The 21,221-nt window shown below is 41.8% G+C and overlaps 1 protein-coding gene across 2 annotated transcripts in view; it reads right to left on the bottom strand.

The window, feature by feature from the left end:
* Positions 1 to 21,221, bottom strand: part of ZHX3 (zinc fingers and homeoboxes 3) — a 54,205-nt gene that overhangs the window by 9,213 nt on the left and 23,771 nt on the right. Inside the window, exons 2-3 of one of the 2 annotated variants that reach the window (XM_048498338.1) lie at positions 19,033 to 19,143; positions 1,976 to 2,033 (exon numbers count right to left, since the gene is read on the bottom strand). The gene's annotated coding sequence lies outside the window, so the exon portion shown is untranslated. Of the gene's footprint in view, positions 1 to 1,975; positions 2,034 to 7,367; positions 7,441 to 19,032; positions 19,144 to 21,221 lie in introns of those variants that run through there. The other variant, XM_048498339.1, reaches the window with a different exon arrangement.

The raw sequence follows: 21,221 nt of genomic DNA on the forward strand, positions 1-21,221 counted from the left end.
TTGCATATCAATTGTGCAACTGATTCATAAGAGGTAAGATCAGATCAGTTCAGTTCACTAGAAAGTTTGAAAAAGTGTTTTTTGTACATTCCGCCAACAAATCTGTTTAATGCAGGGGTCTGCAACCTGCGGCTCTCCAGATATTCATGGACTACAAATGATGGGAATTGTAGTCCATGAACATCTGGAGAGCCGCAGGTTGCAGACCCCTGGTTTAACGGAATTCAGGAGAGAGTTGGTGACGTAACTGTTATGCTGGAGCAAATCCAAGCCAAATATACAAGAAACCTTTGAAGAAGCCAGATCAGCATCGCCGTAGGGGAATTTTGTTGGCGATTTTGTTGGCTCAAACTGCAAGGATATGACAAGCTATCTGATTTTAACCAAAGAGCATTCTTTTTTCTTTACTGTCAAGTCACAGCTGACTTATGGTGATCCCATAGGGTTTTCAAGGCAAGAGATGTTAATAGGTGGTTTGCCTTTATCTGCCCCTGGCATTCCTTTGAGGTCTCCCATCCAAATACCTGCCAGGGTTGAGGTTGGGAGTGAGTGACTGGCTGAAGTTCCTATACGTTTCTGTTCTGGTCTTTGACTGTAATAAATAATACTATGGCTCAAGTTCCCCCAACAAGCTTCCATGGCAAAGTGGGAATTCAAACCCGGGTTTCCCTGTACTGAATTTACCATTTGATTCAACCTCACTGAAGCATTTTGAGATCCCACGGAAGCAGGGTCTAAATGATTAAAAGTAACGTTGATCAAAAATAGTAACAAGTATCAAACACAGGACTAAGGAAATAGCTCAGTTTTAATACAGTTAAAAAAAACTACAAGGTACCATTTAATTAGGGATATTATAACGTGATTCCCAGAAAAAGTTAATATTTGCCTGGCTTGCTCTCAGTGTCAGGTTAGCTTGAATTTTAGCACAATGACAACATACCAGGCAAAATGCAATCAAAGGGACTGTTTGTACATCTCTCCTCCCCCGCCCCCCGCCCCCCCTGAACAGTTACATAAACTCCTGCAAAAGCCTGGCTCAGACTTGTATTTGCAACTTGAGTTGTGTACTGAGTAGACCAATCTTAACAGGATGTTTTTGATTACAAGACAGACAGAGAACTTGTACCTGCAGAGTTACAAAGGAACCATGGCTAAGAGCGACATTTCTCGTTTAACATCAGAACAGGCGAAGTCTATTTTTACAGTGTGGATCTGGTTCATGTAAGAGTCTGAACCATTTGCACTTTAACCCTTCTACATCTTTAAAAAAAGTCAGAAAGAAACATGCAGATGTATTGTCAAAGGCTTTCACCAACGGAATCACAAGGATGTTGTGGGTTTTCTAGGTTGTATGGCCGTGTTCCAGTAGCATTTTCTCCTGACATTTCACCTGCATCTGTGGCTGGCATCTTCAGAGGATCTGTAGGCAATAAAGCAAATGGAGTAGCTTTACTGCCAACAGACCCTCTGAAGAGGCCAGCCACAGATGCAGGCAAAACATCAGGAGAAAATGCTACTGGAACATGGCCATACAACCCGGAAAACCCACAACATCCCAAACATGCAGATATTTTCTTCCTCCAACCTGTACCACTTCATACTAGGTATAGTCTTCTGCACTGAGGGGGTCACAATTATCCTCTAGTATTTCCAACCCCTTCCCATCTTTTTTCTTCTTTACCTTGAGGATTTTAAATCCCAATTAATGTGGAGGAAAGCAAAATGATACACTCTAGATGCAACATAATGACAATTCTCACTTAACCCCATAATAACTACCTTATATAAATTCAGGAGATGTTGATTTTTTGTACTTTCCCCCTAATTTATACTCCAGGCAGGTGTTAAGTTGAAGCAAAACAAATGTTCAAATGGAAGAAAGCTCCACCTGTGCAAAAAAGAAGTCCTACAAAAACATTTCAAACATTTCCTGCAGAGGGTACAAGGGTCCACAAAAGAAGGTCACACTTACCTGTAATTGTTGTTCATCGAGTGTCTTCTGTGTAGGCACACATGGGTCTGGCACAGTGCTGAAGAAATGAAGATGAAATTAGGGAGGATAAAAATCAATGATTACAAAACTTGGTTTTAAAAAAATTAAATCAGATTTTTAAAATAAAATGCTTTTTTGGGGGAAAAATCTATTTAGTTTTCTGTTTGGGGTATGCTATAGTCCCAAGGCTATTCATAATGAAATAACGATTGGGGTTTTTTAAATTATGTAGCATGAGAGTATAGGTTAATGCAGTGTTTACATTTTTTGGTAAATGAATTCCATTAATCCATTCACAATGTCATGCTCTTCCAGAGGTTTTAGTAGGATTATTTTGGGCACTTTTTTATGTAGAAGATATTACAGATGCTTGGTTTTTTACCATTTATCACTTGATTCAACTTCACTGAAGCATTTTGAGATTTCAGTGGAAGAGGGATCTAAATGATTAAAAGGAATAATAAGTATCAATTACACAGCAACTAAGGAACTAGCTCAGTTTTAATATAGTGAATTTGTGTCTGCAGAGATAACATGTTTCTTCTTCACAGCAAAAAAGTTCCAAACAGAGTTGAGAAAATACATTAATCTAGGGTTTCAAATTTCCAGGTGTTGGCTGGATATGTTATTAGTTCACCTTGAGAAAATGGCCACTTTGGAAGGTAAACACTATGACTATATACCCCACTGAAGTCTTTCCCCTCCCCCAACCCTGCCTTCCTCAGGCTCCACCCCTTTCCCCAAATATCCAGGTATTTCACAATCTGGAGCTGGCAACCTTACCTTAATCCCATTGTTATTTTGCAAATCTATGTACATAGAATCAACCCCTCATCTAAGTATTACGTTTCAAAAAGTAGAATGAATAGAAGATTGTTTGGAGTGGAACAGATCTGCACAAGGAGCTAAGTGTGAGAAGGGAGGGGCAAACAGTAAAAATGAAAGTGGAATCTTCTGGGCAGAATACTCCACAAGTCTTATGATCTTTGTGGATATAGCCTGAGATTTATTAGATTATTCTCTCTCTGGAGGAGAAAATCTGTAATAGCAGCAGGCCATTAAAAGACCCAGTTTGGGAATATTTTAATGATGTTCCTCTACCGATGGGTACAGCATGCATGCATGCAAAATCAAACACTGCCACAAAGAAATTCAAAGCCTACCTATAAGCCTGAATAAGACTGGAAATAATTCACATTGCAATAATTTCATTTATGTATTTCTAATAGTATGAACAAATTGTTAAATTTTTGATATAACTATTAAACTAATAGGAAAGATTGCTGTTTTAAAAATGAAACCTTTCTCTGGTTGTAAATATTAAGATTATACCAACAAGAATGAGTCTTTTATGTAGAAATCCATTATTTAAATTCAGTCTGACAGACTAGTGATTTAAATTGTGATTTACATCAATTTGATTTAAATCAAATTCATTGCGGAAGAAATTATGCGTAGTCAGGTTGCTGGTGACAATTTTTTAATTTTAGCAATTGCTCCTCTAACGGCCAGCACAAAACAAAACACCTTCAGGACTGCACTGGAGAGTCTCTCTGTGGCCAAATCTCGCTGTGGTTTTTCCTGTATGATGATTTATACTTGTGCACTTTGAAAAAGTCTTTGTACTGGAAGAGAATGGCAACAATGATGTGCATTTTCATCCTGTTCTACTAGGAAAGATTAAATTGGAAAGAAGTCCACCTCGAACATGGCAATTCAGCTTACAGAATACACCTTGAAAGTTTGTTCATTCAAAGTCTTGAGACAGTCACAGAAATTCTCTTCTCATTCAGCTGGGCAGAGGTGGAAAATAACTCTACTTCTATTTGCTACACATGATGAACATACACCAGTTTTAAAAACAGAATCACATAGGTTTAGCCCAATACATAAAAACATGTCCAAGATATTGTCTGATAAAATACAAGCAACTAACTCAAAATTGTCCTGGTTGAAGTCACATACCTTCTGATAATCTATTTTTGCCTAATTTTAAGAGTGGAGTGATTTGGAAAAGTAACTGAGCATTTTTAATCATAACTTGGGAACACACCCTGGACAGCAGAGCCTAATATTATTTTTTTAAAGATCAACTCCAATACTAATTGTTTTAATACATAATTTTTAAAACATAATTTGGAACAATCCAGTCTTAACTGCTGATGTCATCCAAATTATTTGGATGACAATAAGCATCCTGAAGCTGCAATTTACTAAGAAGATAACAACTTTGGGGGAAATATAAACTACAATTAGGAGAATCTATAGATTATTACAGATAAACTTCAACGATGTGCTGTTGGGCACAAATGCTCTCATTCTTTTCAGCTTGGCTGGATTTAAGTGGCTTGTTTTTAGATGTTTCATGGAATTAATGAGTTAGAGTTTGTAATGCAAAACATTTGGTTCAGCCAATGCCAAAATCTACAACTGGAAGATTAAAAGGGTGACCTTTTCCAAAGCCTTGCTTAGCAACTAAAGTTGAACCTGTGCCATAACCAAGCGTGGATCCTTAAAATCACTTAGTACAGATTAATTTTTTCCTAAACATGTTTTCAGCATCTGGACAATCTAAAACAGTGGTCTTCAACCTTTCCCAACCCAGGACCCATCTTCAATGACCAGGTGGAAGCACTGACCTGCAACTGTGTGACAGAAAGTCAGATGACAACTGTCAGATAAGAGGAGGAGCCAAAAGTTGTGGTTTTATCATCAGGAGCTCTTTGTTAGAAACACACAAGGAGCGTTAGAGGAGTGGGGGACAGGGTTTAGTCTAGGTGGGACCTGGGGAACCCCGGGAAATACAGCTCATCTTTAGACTACAGAGATCAATTCCCCTGGAGAAAATGGATGCTTTGGAGGGGGGGTCTGTGGCATCGTACCCCATTGAGGTCCCTGTCCTCCCCAGACTCCACCCCCAAATCTCCAGGAGTTTCCAAACCTGGGTCTGGCATCCCTACCCTTCATCCCCCACTAGTGGCCAGGAGGACCTTTTGAAAGCCTCGTTTGGCCAGAGGAAGAAACAGAAGGGAACAGAGTGCTTTGGCATGAGAGGGAAGTTCTGGCTCTGCCTCCACTAAACAGAAATCCTCTCCACTACTTGGTAGTCTCCCCTCGCTATCCTGTTCATCCTCTTAGCAGGGCTCCCCTACCTTTCTAATCATCCGCGCAAGTGGTAACTAGTAGCATGTTCTTTTCAAAAAAAAACATCGTGAGCAACATCTAAGCTTCAGCAGTTTGTATGCCAGCACGTAGCTTGAGCTCTGCTGAGCCCCACATAAGAGACCCAAACTATAGGATGAAGACCAAAAATCAAAAGTAAGGTTAATGGGCTAGACATATTTTTATTACTGGTAAACTAAAGCTTCCTGACCCCTGGTTACAGAGACTCTGTGTACAATTTTTTAAAAACACCCAAGACTGGGTGCAAATCTACATCTCACTCCTGAGGAAAGACATCAGAAGAAGAAGAAGAAGAGTTTGGATTTCTATCCCCCCTTTCTCTCCTGCAGGAGACTCAAAGGGGCTTACAATCTCCTTGCCCTTCCCCCTCACAACAAACACCCTGTGAGGTAGGTGGGGCTGAGAGAGCTTTGAGAAGCTGTGACTAGCCCAAGGTCACCCAGCTGGCATGTGTGGGAGTGTACAGGCTAATCTGAATTCCCCAGATAAGCCTCCACAGCTCAGGCGGCAGAGCTGGGAATCAAACCCGGTCCCTCCAGATTAGATACACGAGCTCTTAACCTCCTACGCCACTGCTGCTCCTACGCCAGAAGCCTCATACTTGTGCAAAGGCTACTTGGTAACATATGCACATGCTCTGTAACTCCCAGTAGAACCCCACAAACTAGTTAGTTTAACCTGGTAGGGATGGAGTCAGTGTATGGAGCTTAGAATAAGGAGAGTCTTTTTTGCTCAGAAATTGTGTACATCTCTTGGCTTTTAATGCCGCATATAAATTTCAATTACCTTTTACATGTGAAATGCTAATTGGAAAGGTGTTTGTGTGTGGGGGGGGTAAAGTTAGTTTGAGCAGTATTATTGCTGCAATCATATTGTTACTGTAAGGCTGTATTTTTCAAACTGAAGTTTCATTTCCATATGATTCTGTTTCTTTAAGGAAGAAGCCTACTTCTGGAATTTGCTAAACCAGGAAAGTTGGACTTTGGTCACCATAAAGTTGGATCACACAATAACCAGCTGCTTAACTGAATTTAAATATATTGTCTGCAGCAAGTTTCTGTTCTCTGTATATCTATGAGTTCTGTCACGCAAAGCTTATTGTATTATTCTGCATGTCGGAGGGTTTTGACTGAAAGAAATTTATCAACTGGCAAGTTGTGTTCCTAATTTAGCCCCACAGAACTCAAATAGGCAGAGGTTATACCAGTACCACATGTTTCCAGCTGGTTTTTGCAACACTGTATTATCCTGCTTAGACCATGTGTAGAGTCTAGATCCAAGATATAGGGATCAATATTCTACCCAAGAGATGGTAAAAAAAATACCATCTTACAGCCATTAAGGCTACAATTGCATTTGTTTTAAAAGAAAAACAAGGTAGGAATATCTGAGTAAGCAATTTCTCTTGACCTTAATAAACAAAGAGCAAACCATGACCAATCGTAACTTGCAAATAACATCCAATTAGAGGAAGACAAAAATAATTTTCCAGTTAGCATTAGGTGCTGCTCACCAGATATAATGAAGACACACACTCCTGTTTTTATAAGGCGAAACAATTTAATTAGCAGGTAACTTCTTCACCCCTGCTCTGAGTCAGTTTATGGCACTCTATCAAGTGGCAGGTTCTACAGGATAAAGGGCCAGTGGCTGGACTAATGCTGCAATCAGAGATGTAGGCATGAAGCGTGCACTAAATGTTTTCAGTCGTAGCTCCTCTCAGCAAGCCACAAAACTACCAACTTAAACACTTCCTATGTTCAAAGAATCTGAAGTGGAAGATACAAGATACGGCTTACTACCCTCACAAAGAGGTCAATTTCCATTAATTCCTCGTCCCTGCTGCAATATACCCAACATTCTGCTTCTAGTTAGCTGGATCCACTTTTAGGTTACAATCTTGTGCTGAACTACCTGCACATTACCCAAAAGTACAAGTTTTCCAGCTCCTGACTTTTCCCTGCATCAAAGGTGTCCACTAGAAAATCCAGATATTCCAACAAAGATTTTCAAGCATATTTCATGACGCACTCCCAAGTTACCCAGGATATGAGCTAGGCTTATCATCCTTTCAATTTCCCCACATCAACCAATAATACACCCTGAAGGAACATTTCTTAAACTGGGGTCTAAGAGGGCACTCCAAGGAGTCCCACAGCTGAGAAACAGTGTTGTTGGTTAGTAGTACCTGTTTATTCCTTGGCCTTCCTGCCTTCTACCCACCACTAGTTGCATTTCTCACACTGGTGGAAATTGCTTCAAGAGGACTTGAAAAACTTTAAATTAGAGACTACAAAGAGCAGCTGTAATAATGCTGAAAGTTGAAGACAAAGTGCAAGCGATGGCCAAATTATCTTCACAGCTGTCTGGACAAAGAATTTTTTTCTTCAGTGAACAGCATGAGGGGCAGAGGGACACACATGTGAAAATCTGTACATGGGAACGGAAGTCTTTAAGTTGCTAAGTTTGAGAATTGCTGCCCTAGGACAAGCCTCGCACTTTCTCATAAAATACATTGTTCAGGAGTGACCTTCGTCCAACTATTTTTCAAGAACTGTGAGTGACAAGGTTTTTTTTCCTACTGAGGGGACTCACATCCTCCTAAGATTTTTGGGATCTAGCTTTGTTTTGCACTCAAAACCTTCCCCTTGGTTTCTTGGTGTACTACAGGTAGTGAGTTTATAGGCTTTCAGTCTGTTGATGTGAGGTAAGTTTTGAGGTGAATAATTGCGATTACTGAGGCTGGATTAATATATGAACAAGAAGATTTAATATATGAACAAGGAGATGAACAAGAAGAATGTTTTATTTATTTATTTACAGGTTGGCTTTAAAGGAACAAACCTGCAACACGGGTCTCCAGGTAGACAAGTGAAGAAGAGTTGAGATTTATACCCTGCCTTTCTCTCCTGGAAGGAGTCTCAAAGGGGCTGGCACATTCTTCCCCTCCTCTCCCCACAACCGACACCTTGTGAGGTAGGTGGGGCTGAGAGAGTTCTGAGAGAACTGTGACTAGTCCAAGGTCACCCAGCAGGCTTCATGTGAAGAAGCAGGGAAACAAATCCAGTTCATCAGATAAGAGTCCGCCACTCTTGCGGAGGGGTGGGGAATCAAACCTGGCTCTCCAGGTTAGAGTCCACCACTCTTAACCACTACACCACACTGGTGAAGAAACCTGGCTGAGGCATAAAAATATAAACTGTTTATGGCTTCAGAGGGTAGCTGGACTTTTCCACAATGCTTTCAGGCAGAAACAGGCTTTAATTGTATGGTGTGTCCTCTCACCCACAGGATTCTACCCACACCAACCTGCTCTTTCCCCGAGTCAGACTAAATGGTATAAGCCAGGTCTGCTCACCTGCAGATACAGGCCTAACAATGGAGCACTTCCTTCTCTCCCAGAGACTGAGCAAACCACTCTGCCACACCATCAGGCAGAGCAGCCCTTCCCTCTGTATGCTCTTTTCCTGAACAAGACCTGAGATGTCCCTACACTTTTCCTGGGGCAGAACTCAATTCCTTCTTCTCCTGTGTTCCCTCCAGCATCTCATCCCGCTTCTCAAAGGCGACTGGATGTTGGAGCAGCACTCCTATGGGCTCATTTTTCTTCCAGGGGGCTGCTGTCCATCACACTGTTCACAGACTTCTTCGCATGCTTGAGGGTTCTCTTGTCAACCTCCCCTCCCCCCAAACCAAGCTCATTGCACATAGAAAACTGGATGTAAAAGAAAAGAAGGCTAGAACCCTTCTCACTAACACTCACATAGACGTAGTGGGCTTTCAAACACAGGGGAGAGCATTCAAAATTCCTGCTCTATTTTAGTTTTCGTTTCTATGGAACTATGACAGTAAACACTGGATGGATGGCAGAGAAGCAGCGAAAGAGACAGCTGTAATCGAACATGGTTAAAAGTAGTGTAAAAACAAGCCACTGTGAAAATAACCCGTGGACAACTGACAGTATGTCCCAGCTAGAATACCTCCTAGTAAAATAGAGTTTCAAAAGATTCACAGCTCCTGTTAAAATTCGAAGACAACTCTAAATAATTCTTAATTCTCCTTTGGCTGAAAGAGGTCCAAGAAAAAAATTCATCAGTGACTCTTACATGTATCTGCACAGTGCCATTTATGGTAAGTATTCACAGCTCCACAGAGGGTAACAACCTGTTTCTCACAAAACACCCACCACACATGATTTGTGAAGCATCCTGCCTGAAAAAGAGTTGTGGAGAATTTAAAAGCTTGCATGAGGCTTTGTGCCATTTTGGTTGGTCTTAATAAAAAGGTATTATGTCAATTTTGTTGTGTTTTGTATTTATCTTACTGTTCTATTTTACATAGAATGACTCTCTCATATTTTTCCAGGAGGAAACATTATGGTCTTGATTTGAAATGCTTTGAAAAATGTATCTGGTAGAAAGAAAACATTTATAATGGTTGTTTAAATATTTTATTCTGCCCTTCCTCTCATGAGCTCTGGGCAACGTACATCAAGATGGATCCCATGGAACATTTCTGAATGTGCAAAAACTACATCTAGTCTCTTGCAAGGAGCCCTTGAGCCAAGTCAACTTGACTGTATCCTGTTTTGCCTTTCTGCTCATATAAGAAGAAGAAGAAGAAGAGTTTGGATTTATATCCCCCCTTTCTCTCCTGCAGGAGACTCAAAGGGGCTGACAATCTCCTTGCCCTTCCCCCTCACAACAAACACCCTGTGAGGTAGGTGGGCTGAGAGAGCTTTGAGAAGCTGTGACTAGCCCAAGGTCACCCAGCTGGCATGTGTGGGAGTGCACAGGCTAATCTGAATTCCCCAGATAAGCGTCCACAGCTCAGGTGGCAGAGCGGAGAATCAAACCCGGTTCCTCCAGATTAGATACATGAGCTCTTAACCTCCTACACCACTGCTGCGAAGTGTCAGCAATATCTCAGCACCGTACCCGCCACACAAGCCCCCAATAATTAACTTCTGAAATCAAATCACACCACATCTCTAAATTAGATGGCAACAACGATTTTTGCACCTAGCAACCTTGATCAGAACTGGAAAAAAAAAGTGCTTTATCTTACAGGAGCAGCTCCGGGACAACGTCTGGCAAAAATGGAACTACATAAACTTCTCCTCCATTACTGCATGCCAAAATGTAGCCCATTTTCTCCCCTTTCACCACGTTATCCTCACACCACTTTATGAGGTAGGTTAGGCTAAGAGGAAATGTTGCAACCGCATGAAGAAACAAGCCCAAACTTCTGTTGAGAACAAAAAAAGGCAACAAAAATTAAGCACCTAGAATAGTTCTTCTTTTATGTAATTAGTGTCACATTTGATTAGTCTAGGAATTATCCTATTGTTACAGATCTTGTTGAGTTATTGCTAATTTGAAAAGCTTGTTAACAGAAAACAATGGCTGGTTACAAAGGCTGACTCAAGATTTTGAATCTCTGATACAATTATTAAAAGATGCTAGCGCTTTTCTATGGGTAAAATGGATGAGCTAAAAGACATAACGTAGCAACTGCTGTAATTTAGAGACACATCCTTACAAGAATATAGAGGATGGGATTTTCCAGAGGATCCCTGCTGACTAGGAGGGAGTAGCTGGAGGCAGTAAGATTTAGAAAGCATACAAGGAAGCCTGGTGACTACTTTTTGTTTGACAATAAAATATTAACATTTACTTTTACCTTGGTGTGTCCCTCATATGACTAAACCCTGACTTATTACATGGAACCAGAAATGAGATGCCAAACAGACATCTGAAGTGGAAACAGGAGCAGCTGAATGTGGACAAGAAGAGCTCCATGCAAGGATCTGAAGTCTGGTTGCAAACCAATGGCAGAATGTTAGCAATTGAGTTTTTTTGCATTCACCTTGCAGATGCCTGGCAATATTGTAGGAACTGGGAGGAAATGTGGGCAAAGATTAGAACTCTAACCACAGGTGTAGCAAGGGGGGAAAGCACCTGGTGCGCCGGTACGTCCTCTGCCCCTGCCCCCACCGGGGCACGCACCTAGTGGTCGTACACCCCCCTGCCCTGTATCTAACAAATCTGGCTTGAAGAAAAGTCAAGCATCCATATGTGGAGTGAGAAAAAGCACTGGAGATTTATCACAATTTCCAATTTGCAGATTATGTTCAGTGTAATAAATGCAAGAATTTGAGGAGTATTTATGCCCAAAAAGAACGAGACATTTGAAAGGAACAGATTCTTTACATGCATGCAGAAAATGGATGAAAGTATAGACAAATATGCCACAGAACGAAAAACTCAGCAGCAGACCTGTGCTTTCAGGACTCTGACTCTCTGACCAGGGGCAGGGACAGGATTATGCCTAGCATTAGGGAGAATGCCACAGGGCCATGGTGGCGAACCTATGGCACTCCAGATGTCCACGGACTACAATTCCCATCAGCTCCCGCCAGCATGGCCAATTGGATCTTACCCTGGACAAAACTCTTCACACTTGCAAAGCAACAGAAATAATGAAAGCAAAAGCATAAGCAATTAGGCCAGATGAAGAGACTGTCCATGCAGGAAACAAGCAGAAAAGCAGAAGTTAACTCAGAAAGTTCAGCAACCATTTTGGGAACCACCTATGAGTAGATGCAGAAGTCTGAAAAAAGTGCGGAGAAACTGGGGCATGAAGCATGACCCCAAACAATGTGCTGCTTTCCAGGAACTTTGCTACAACTGTGGGAAGTGCAACCATTTTGCAAAATACTGTGAGTCACAACTGTTGAAACCCCAGGTGCATGCAGCTGAGCAGCATGAGGAGTTTTATGAGGACATGGTGAATGCAAGCACCAGTAATGAGGAGTGGAGACGGCCACCGGAGGTATAAGGAATATAGATATCTTCAGAAATGGAAACAGATGCTCACATCAATGTTTTCCCAGAACAAGCTCATAAAGAACTCCTATCTAGGCCAAAGTTACATCCAGGAAGCATAAAAAAATATCTGCATATTCAGAAGTTACTGTACTTGTAAAAACACTTCCAGGTATGTGACCAGGTGAAAGAGTATGATTAGAAACTACAGTTCCAGCATGCAGGATCAGAGGAGTACAATTGAAACAAAGGTGTCCCCTTGGAATTAGATGGAGACACCTTTTGGTATATTTGCAGGAACCCAAAAGTACTCCCAAACAAATTGCCAGATATGTTGATACATCAGGATGATGTGCGTTTCCAAGCAACACCTATGATGTCCTTCCAGAAGTGAGGACGTCACTGAGCTGAGTCCAAATAAGGCCCATCTAAAGATTAGGGGGGTCAACAAATGCCCCTCCAGTCACGGAGGAAGGTACAAATTCCAAAGACACTCTTCGAAACTTGTCAAGCAGTTTGGAGCAGAGTAGAGAAGTGAGTAGTAACAACTCATGCCAGAATGACGACTTAGTACCTCTTCTCTGCAGAAATTTCAGTATAAATTTGTAACTGTGGTTTTGTCTCAAATATCTGATGCTTTTTTAGGGCTAAAAAAGGAAAGATGTTGTGATTATTGTAATTTAGAGACACATACTTATAGGAACATGGAGGATGAGAGTTTCCAGAGGATCCCTTCTGGCTAGGAGCTGCGCGCAATAGGACTTAGAGGTTATTTCAGGAAGTTATTGTTTGGCAATTAACTATTAACATTTTCTTATACCTTGGTGTATCCCTTATATGATTTAATTCTAGCTTATTACACATAAAAGGGCAAACTCCTACTGCAAATAACACTGACCTCTCTCAATGGAAAGGATATATCACAATGAAAAACTTTTCAGACCAGAATTTTAGTAATTTTGAAAACGAGATTTCAGCTAATTCATGGACATATTCAAGACATCTTGGGAAGTCTAACTTACCAGTTCTATGCCAGGATTTGACAAATGGCAACACAAAAATTCAGTGCCAGTTCTCATCTGCTGTCACTTTTTAATAACAAATTCAGAATGCAAATTATTCAAATGCATTGATAATTCATGAACTGTATTACTGACTGGACCATAAAGGCTTGAGTCACAGGTCTCAGTACCCTCAGAAAGCTGTGAATGCCAAGACAGAAAGATGACATGGGAAAAGGGCCACAGATGTTTTCTCTTAGTCCGTTAGAATTTGTAATCCTCCATGCCACTTGCTTCCACAGAACTCTGCGCCTCTAACTTAATGTGAGAAAAATAGTTCAAAAAACATTCTTCTCCCTATCCAAGATTCTTGCATCAAGATAGCTGGAAAAGATCAAGCATATTGAAGCCTTTGGAAAACGCTGGTTTTCAGCTCCGTGTTCCTCTGCTTACTGAACTTGCTTATTCTTTCAGCAGAACAAACTGTTCCAGGCTGAGGCAGAACTGCCAGTGTTTGAACAAAGGGTCCCCCCACCCCACCCAGACATTCGCACACACTTCAGACTGCATTCTGCCAAAGACCCAGTCCATTTCCAGTGCCAAGACACAAAAGGTCACAGGAGGTCAAGTCAAGCAATGGGTGTAGCCTTCCAGTATGCATTGCAGTGAGAGAGGGAAGCAAGTGGTAGGGAACAGATAAAAGACCCCCAAACTTTCATGATAGCCATTAAAATACAACAGGGAAGGTACTGCATACAGGCCTCAAAGCACTTGCTGCTTTGCAGAAGATAAGCAACGTATCCTCCAGTATTACCCCGATATAGAAGCTGCCAGTATCAAGCTAGAGGGATTTTAAAGGATCAAAGAGCTTTTATCCCATTTTTATCCTGCTCTTCCCCCAAGGAGCTCAGGGTTCTCTCATCCCTATTCCACCCTCAAAGGGATGGGTGGGCCACTTGCACTGTGTGCACAACTGGTCCAAGGTCACACACAGAGTTTCATGGCTAAGTGGAGATTCAAATGCAGGCCACTCCATTCTTAGGCCAACATGCTCTCCACTACCCCTTACCTGCTCTCGCAAAGGCTTGGTTCCTCTCTCCAAGAAAGTCAAGAGATTCTGGGCTATTTCCCTCACCTCACCCTTGCCACTTAACGCATGAGCTATCATCTGTGGTCAGTAATCAATCTAAACGGGATGATAACACAACTCATAAACGAGAAAGGAAACACTTGAGAAATTCGTATGTTTCTCAGATTTTCAAAGGTGAAGCATAACAAGCAAAATAGACTCAATTCCTCTAAACTGTTGGATTTTCCCCAATCCCCTGTAAATTGCATGAGTTAAAGGAAGCTTAAAAACAACCCACATGACAGAATATTGCCTACAAATAGTTGCTGTAGGCTTACCACAATAAATTAAAGTTTCCTGTTATTGTGAGCTTTACAGGCTTGGCTTTAAGACTGTTATATGGATTCATTCCTGCAATATAAGCAAATGGAACACAGAGATGTTAACAGTCTGCAGAAGTATCTTGGATCCCACTCAAATACACAAAGTGGCTTCAATTTATAACAAACACTTAAAGGCAAAGCTCTTAAGATCAGACTGATATCCAAGATGCACTGCTTGCTCAAATGGCCTGATTTGTACACTGAATGGCCAACATTGCAGCCTTCATGACAGAGGAAGCTGACATGAACCTCTCTGTTCCATACTACAGGAAACATTATGTAAGGTGGCTGTTCCATATGGTGGCTCAGTACATGCAGTTCTTCACCTCAAAAAGGAAAATGTGCCAGATTCCAGTGCATAGGGCTGCCGGAGGCACCCATTACTGACTGGATTATGAGACGGATGCCAGGAAACAGACTAGTCACTCAGCTGTTCCACTTCTTACCTAAAAAGTCCACATGTTTTATTCATAATTCAAGTTCTATGTTAATTATATTTTATTTCATGATTGATGTTTTCTGGGATGAAGGGATACTTGACTGACACTTGGGCCTTTTGGATAAAATTGCACATGTACTCTATAAATAAAAAGTAGGTTATCTGGGATGACGGGCTATCTAAACTCTGGAGTATGCTGAAAAAGTTCACTGGTAAATTAAATACATTTGAATTAAGTTACTATTTCAAATAATTTTAATTTTTAATCGTTTGCACCAGGTGCTATTAGCACAAGCATCAAAACACCCCCAATAAAATAATAAACTAATTCAAATGCAAACATCAGCCCCAAATATATAAACACAACCAAGGCCAAAAAATGACAAGCTGTATCCAAAACAGTTCAGGATTAGTCAGGGTTAATTTCCAAAGGTATGTTGGAACAGAAAAGTCACACAAAGTTTTCTAAACTTTGTCTGAGAGGCCTGCCCCTAGGACCTCATCCAGCAGATCATTCCACAAGACAGGCATCACCACCAAGAAGGCGACAAGATGATGTGGTGGAGATCAGATATACCTTCCAAAAAAAGGGAATCTCAAGCAGAGGCACTGGACTTATCAGCTCTGACAAGCAGGTTTATATGAGGAGATGTAAGTCCTCAAGGGCTTGAACTAGCACCTTGAATTGTGCCCATAAATGAGCAGGTCACCAGTACAACTTTTGTAAGCAAGCTGCTACATCTGCAACGATCTACTCCAGCTAAAAAGCGAGCCACTGCATTCTGTACAAACAGACATTTCCGAGTTATCTTTGAGATTGGCTCAACATAAAGCCCTTATGGCAGTCCAACTCAGTAGGTAAACAAACATGGATCAATGGGGCGAGGTCACCAGGGCTGAGAGCGGGAGAGGGCTTTCAAAGCCGATTGAAATGAGAGAAAGCACTTCTGACTACAACTCCAACCTACTTCTCAAACAGCAAAGTTGAGTCTAGGAGCCCAACCAGACCAGATCCATCAGACCCCATCCAGCCTGAGCAGAACAGGTCTGACTAGGTCTGAGCACCTTTTCAGTAATTGTCAGGTTCAGCTTTAAAAGACCCGATAATTTACAGGGAAGTCAAAAAAAGCCGATCCCCCTTCGCAGGTGGGGAGAGAGGGCTGCCTGTGGGATAGGGTATCTCCTGGTCTCGCAGGCAGTCAAGAAAGTCAAAAATCATTCAGCTTTATTGGAGCCAGGCTTTTGCAGGGGGATAGCCTGTATTTTTTGGGAAGAAAACCCCCCCAAAAAAGGCGAAATGGCTTTTGGGTTTCTTTTTTAATCATTTGAATTTATTGAATGATCAGCCCTAGTCCTGACAAGAAGACAGATGCCTTCCCAACCAGCAGAATTCCTAGCTCATCCAAAGTCAGCTTTTTCTTCAGGGAGAAAAGCATCCATTTGAAAAAGACTTCTGAAAGATCAGCTCATGTCCCCTAGCTGCACAAAATGCATGGTTTGACGGCATTAAAAATCACTAGCACCTTCAGGAAGTACCTCCCTCCCAAGAGTCACACACAAGCACACAGTGTGGAGATCATGGAAAAGTGATATTGATTGACAGTCTTTCTTGAAAACTTAACAGCTGTCTTTCACTTTAGATCCATTTAGGAGCTCTGGAAGCGACTATTAAATTTGCAAGCCACTAAACTGAAGAATTATTCTCATCTTATTGATTTCAAGCCCCATTTTTTTTTCAAATGGCTGACAATCATCCCATCAGCATCCTCCAGATTTCTGCTTCGTGCTCTGCCACTGTCAATCTTACTGCCAACATTTTTTAGGATACTCCTGGACTGTCAGCATCTCCCTGTTGTTTTTTCCCATTTAGTTTCCTCACACCAGATATGGATGGGTGGAGTTCAGCATCTACAGAAGCCTAGTGGTTGGGATGCCTAGGACTGGCTGCTCAGGAATGATAGTCATGCTAATCTAGGTATAAACAAGGTATAAAGAGGGAAAAGGTGGCATTAGGATGAGGTGAGACAATATCTACATTTCATCCCCACTTCCTAAGATATGCCTTCAACAGTAGAATAGAATAGAATAGAATAGAATAGAATAGAATAGAATAGAATAGAATAGAATAGAATAGAATAGAAACTGATGATGAAATAACAGTCAAGCAACAGTTGCTCTGGAGAACCGAGCTTGGGTTTTGTGGTTCAAGGGAACTGTTTCCCTCACATACCAAGAAAAGAGACGTATTGAGACTCATTATCCCTCTTGTGTTTCAAAGTAGCCCAAAAAAGGGATGGCTGCTGTCTGTAGCCCATCAAAAGCCCTGGCAAGCAAGTAACTCTCACAATGCCTTCTGAAGATATTCAGCAAGGGAACTCCCCTAATTTCTTCAGGGAGCCATGATGGAAAATTCTTGGGCTCTGTTCAATACTGGGGGGACTGACCTGGGTGGAAAATCATGACCATAACTGACTCGTGGGATGACAAGAGAGGAGACAGTCTTTCAGGCATGCAGACTCCAGGCTGTAAAGGGTTTTAAAGGGTCAAAACCAGCACCTTGAGTTTAACTGAAAAACAAATCAGCTGCCAATGCAGCTGGTTCAAAATGGGCAAGACATTCCCATCAGCCAGTCCCTAACAGTAACCGGGATGCCCAAGCAATGCAGTTTCTGCATTGTCTACAAGGGCAGCTCCACGCAGAGCATAGTGAGCCCGCTCAATCAACAAGGCATTAGTGGTCTCACCGAGTCTAATAAAAGCCAGAAGGGATACGGATCAAGAGCACGGATGGTGGCTCTCACACTCCGAAGGACTCTGTCAGCATTCATAGGTATGGTCAGTGTGAAACTACCCATTACAAATGAACAAGCAACTGCTTCTGGCACTTCAGATACCAGATCTGCCCTCAACTTCGTCCCCAAATCAGAACGGATGAGAGATTTGCCTGCAAAGTACCTTGCAAAAAGGATCACTCACAAACCACTATAAAAAACTGAGCTGAACAAGATTCAAGTGGCAGAGAAGAGGGCCTTCTTCGCCCCCAACACTACTTTATAGGCCTGCAAATGGGCTTAATTGCATGGGAACACAGGAGGGGGAAGTTAACCCTCCTTCTCCCAGCAGCATAGTTGTAAAACCTTGGGAACATCTGTCTTTCACTGGTAAATAACATGATGATTTTTGCTGCAAACCAAACCACCTTTATGCTATTTTAGTCTCCCTCCCTTGATTCAAAATGGGGGGGGGGGGTTAACTGCACACCAAGGGAAGCAGAAATGTATGGCAGGTTTGATAACTTTCCCTTGACCTTTTCCTGGCCATGCTGGCAGGAAACTGGCCAAAAAGTTATGTTCCGCCCCTGCATGGGTAGACTCAGAGGCTCAGACAGAACCTCCAGTAGTTCCTGCAGGACCAGGTTCAGAGACTAAGACAGAACACAGAGACAGAGCACAGCCAGGCTCAAGCCCTGGGACTCGGCAGCATTCTTATACCGAGCTGGGTACAGGAGGTCCACAGCCAGCTCCCTCACTCCCTCCAGAGCCCCACAAGCAATGACGAAAAGAGCTGCACACCAGTTTACAGGAATGGAGATGAAGCAGATTAGAAGCTCTGGGGCAAGATGGGCTCAATGAGAATTATCAGGATTGAGATGAGCCGGGCTCAATTGAGGCAACTCAGTTGTATAGGATTTACACTGGTGGGTGGGGAATTTAGTACATAAGAGGCTGGAAATCAGGCTGTGGTATGGCAACAACATTGTGCCTTAACTCAGAAGCCACTGATCTTGTTTCAGTAGCTTAATCCTGTTTTGATCTCAGTCTGTAATTCTGACCTGACTTTGTTACACCCCTCTGCTTTGATATCTTGGTGTGCATTAAATGGATGGAGTGACTGTGTATGGACTCCGGCCCTGATTGGTGAGTGTCTGTTTATGACAACAGATATAGCAACATAACTTCGCACCCAGTGAGAAATGTTTGACTTTGGACAGAAGAGCAAGGAGAAGTATCGCATATTAAATACTGGAGTCTTTATATCATATGATAATACTTATATTACAAGGATGTGAGGATATTAAATATGTACAAGAGTGCAGCAATTCCAAGAGATGTTAATACCAAGACAAATCCATACCTGTAGATCTCTAACGCTCTCTTAATATGTTCTTTTCCGTCTCCTTCTCTGTTCTTGTAGGCATCCCTAAAATCTCTTTGTTGTGACAGCGGCAGTCCTCCAGAATCAGACCTGTGAGAATTTTTAAAAATTATATTAATGCTTAGTAATTAATTGCTACTAATTCAAGTTCTTTAAGGATAAGACTGGCCTTAAATGAGTCAGTCCAGGGTCCACTCCAGCCCAGCACTGCTACAAATTTAACTACTTGGATAAAACTGATGTTTTTGTTTTTAAGATGAAATGGGGGGGGGGGGGCGGGTTAGGAAAAAGCTTCTGATCAGGATTATCAAAATCTTAACTTGCGAGTATCTCGTGTGTATTATCAAAGTCTTATCTTGGGGGTACCTTGTGTGTAGAATGGGAAGGTATGCAGATTTAAAATGCCACTACCGTGTTTCCCCGAATATAAGACAGTGTCTTATATTAATTTTTGCTCCCAAAGATGTGCTATGTCTTATTTTCAGGGGATGTCTTATTTTTCCTGTGTTCTGTTCATCGGGCATGCTTCCAAACAAAAACTTTACTATGTCTTACTTTCGGGGGATGCCTTATATTTCGGACTTCAGCAAAACCTCTACTATGTCTTATTTTTCGGGGATGTCTTATATTAGGGGAAACAGGGTATTATCCAAGGAGGAAAAATTGAAAACACAAGAACAGCAGCTGTTTGAACAACATGAATATCCAGCCTGATGGAGAGCTTGGAGAACCTGAAAGATTGAACACTGTTTTGTATTATTTAGTCCTAAGAAAAGGTTTTATGTGACTTTTTAAAAATATGGATTTGCTTTGGATGAGTGCAGCCACCCCCCTGTCTCTTTCTGCTAACAGACTATTCAGGATTACTACTTTGGAGATAACAAATGGAACAGCTCCTCCACAGACAGGTATACCACAAATTTCAACATTTTTAGTGTGTGAGACAGTGCAAGTGTCTGAAAGAGAACATTTATGTATAAAACTTCTCCACTTGTCAGGGAGAAGTGTCCTAGCCAGGGAAAGGGAGCCATTGTCTTTCTGTGCTTCTGTCTTCCCTTCCTCCTGACTCATAAATAACCAGACCAAGGCAAAATCACAGGCTGCTCTGTCATCACTCTCGACTAACTATAAGTAGGACAAGCTTTGAGAGACCATGAGGAAAATATATGTAGGAGTGCCTCACCCTTTCTAGGAACATCATTACATTTCTCCATAAGAAAAAACGTACATCAGTCTGTCTTCAGACTCTGTGGAAACATTTCCCTACTTTAATTTCTCATTTTAACAATAAGGTGGAAATGTAAGAATTGGCAGGAAGAATTGACAGGATACATTTTAGGCCAACCTTTTTTGCTTTTCAACAGGAGTCAGACAAATGCCTTTGGAGGCGTACAAGGAGCGGCCTCAAGACAGACTGCGACACCCCCTCTTGCTAGTCCTCAGCACTAGCAATCAGATGTTGCAGCTGTTCACTACTGTGCCTAATAATCATTTGATAAACCTTTGGATCTGTTCCCCCTGCCAAGGGAAAGCCAAGAGCCAGAACAGTGTTGTAGTTAAGGTGTTGGACTAGGACCCAGGAAACCCAAGTTCAAATCCTCACCCCTGCCATGCAAATTTGCTGGGTGACCTCTCAGCCCTGACCCTTGCTAGCACTTGCATGGGAGACCTCCAAGGAATACCAGGACCATGATGCAGGAAAAGGCAATGGCAAACCACCTCCAAAAGCCTCTTGCCTTGAAAAACATACAGGGTTGCCATCAGTCAGGTGTGACTTGAAAGCAAAAGAGAAGAGGGGAGCCAAAAAATAAACACAAAGAGTGAAGAAGACAAGAACGGCTCTTCGCTCATAGTCAAACCACCACAAGCAACTCATGTCATTTTCTAGCCAGAAGCTTCACAGGCATCAACTAGCCAGGAAGCTGTTTAGAGAAGCTCTCACAACCAAACCGATACCGTTATAAACCATAGCTATATTTAAATCAGCAACTTGACTTTCCACTGTAGGTCACCTGGCCTCTTTCAAAGTGGCTGGTTAATTCTATCTACTCAGAACTCACACAGTTAAGCTGGCTTCTTGTTGTTTAAAAGTGAATGAATCGACTTAAGAGGTACCTGTAAAGGAATACAAAACTCTCCCCAAAACAAAATATACAGGACACACAACA

The sequence above is a fragment of the Sphaerodactylus townsendi genome, linkage group LG05, assembly GCF_021028975.2.
Source record: "Sphaerodactylus townsendi isolate TG3544 linkage group LG05, MPM_Stown_v2.3, whole genome shotgun sequence".
Taxonomy (NCBI): domain Eukaryota; kingdom Metazoa; phylum Chordata; class Lepidosauria; order Squamata; family Sphaerodactylidae; genus Sphaerodactylus; species Sphaerodactylus townsendi.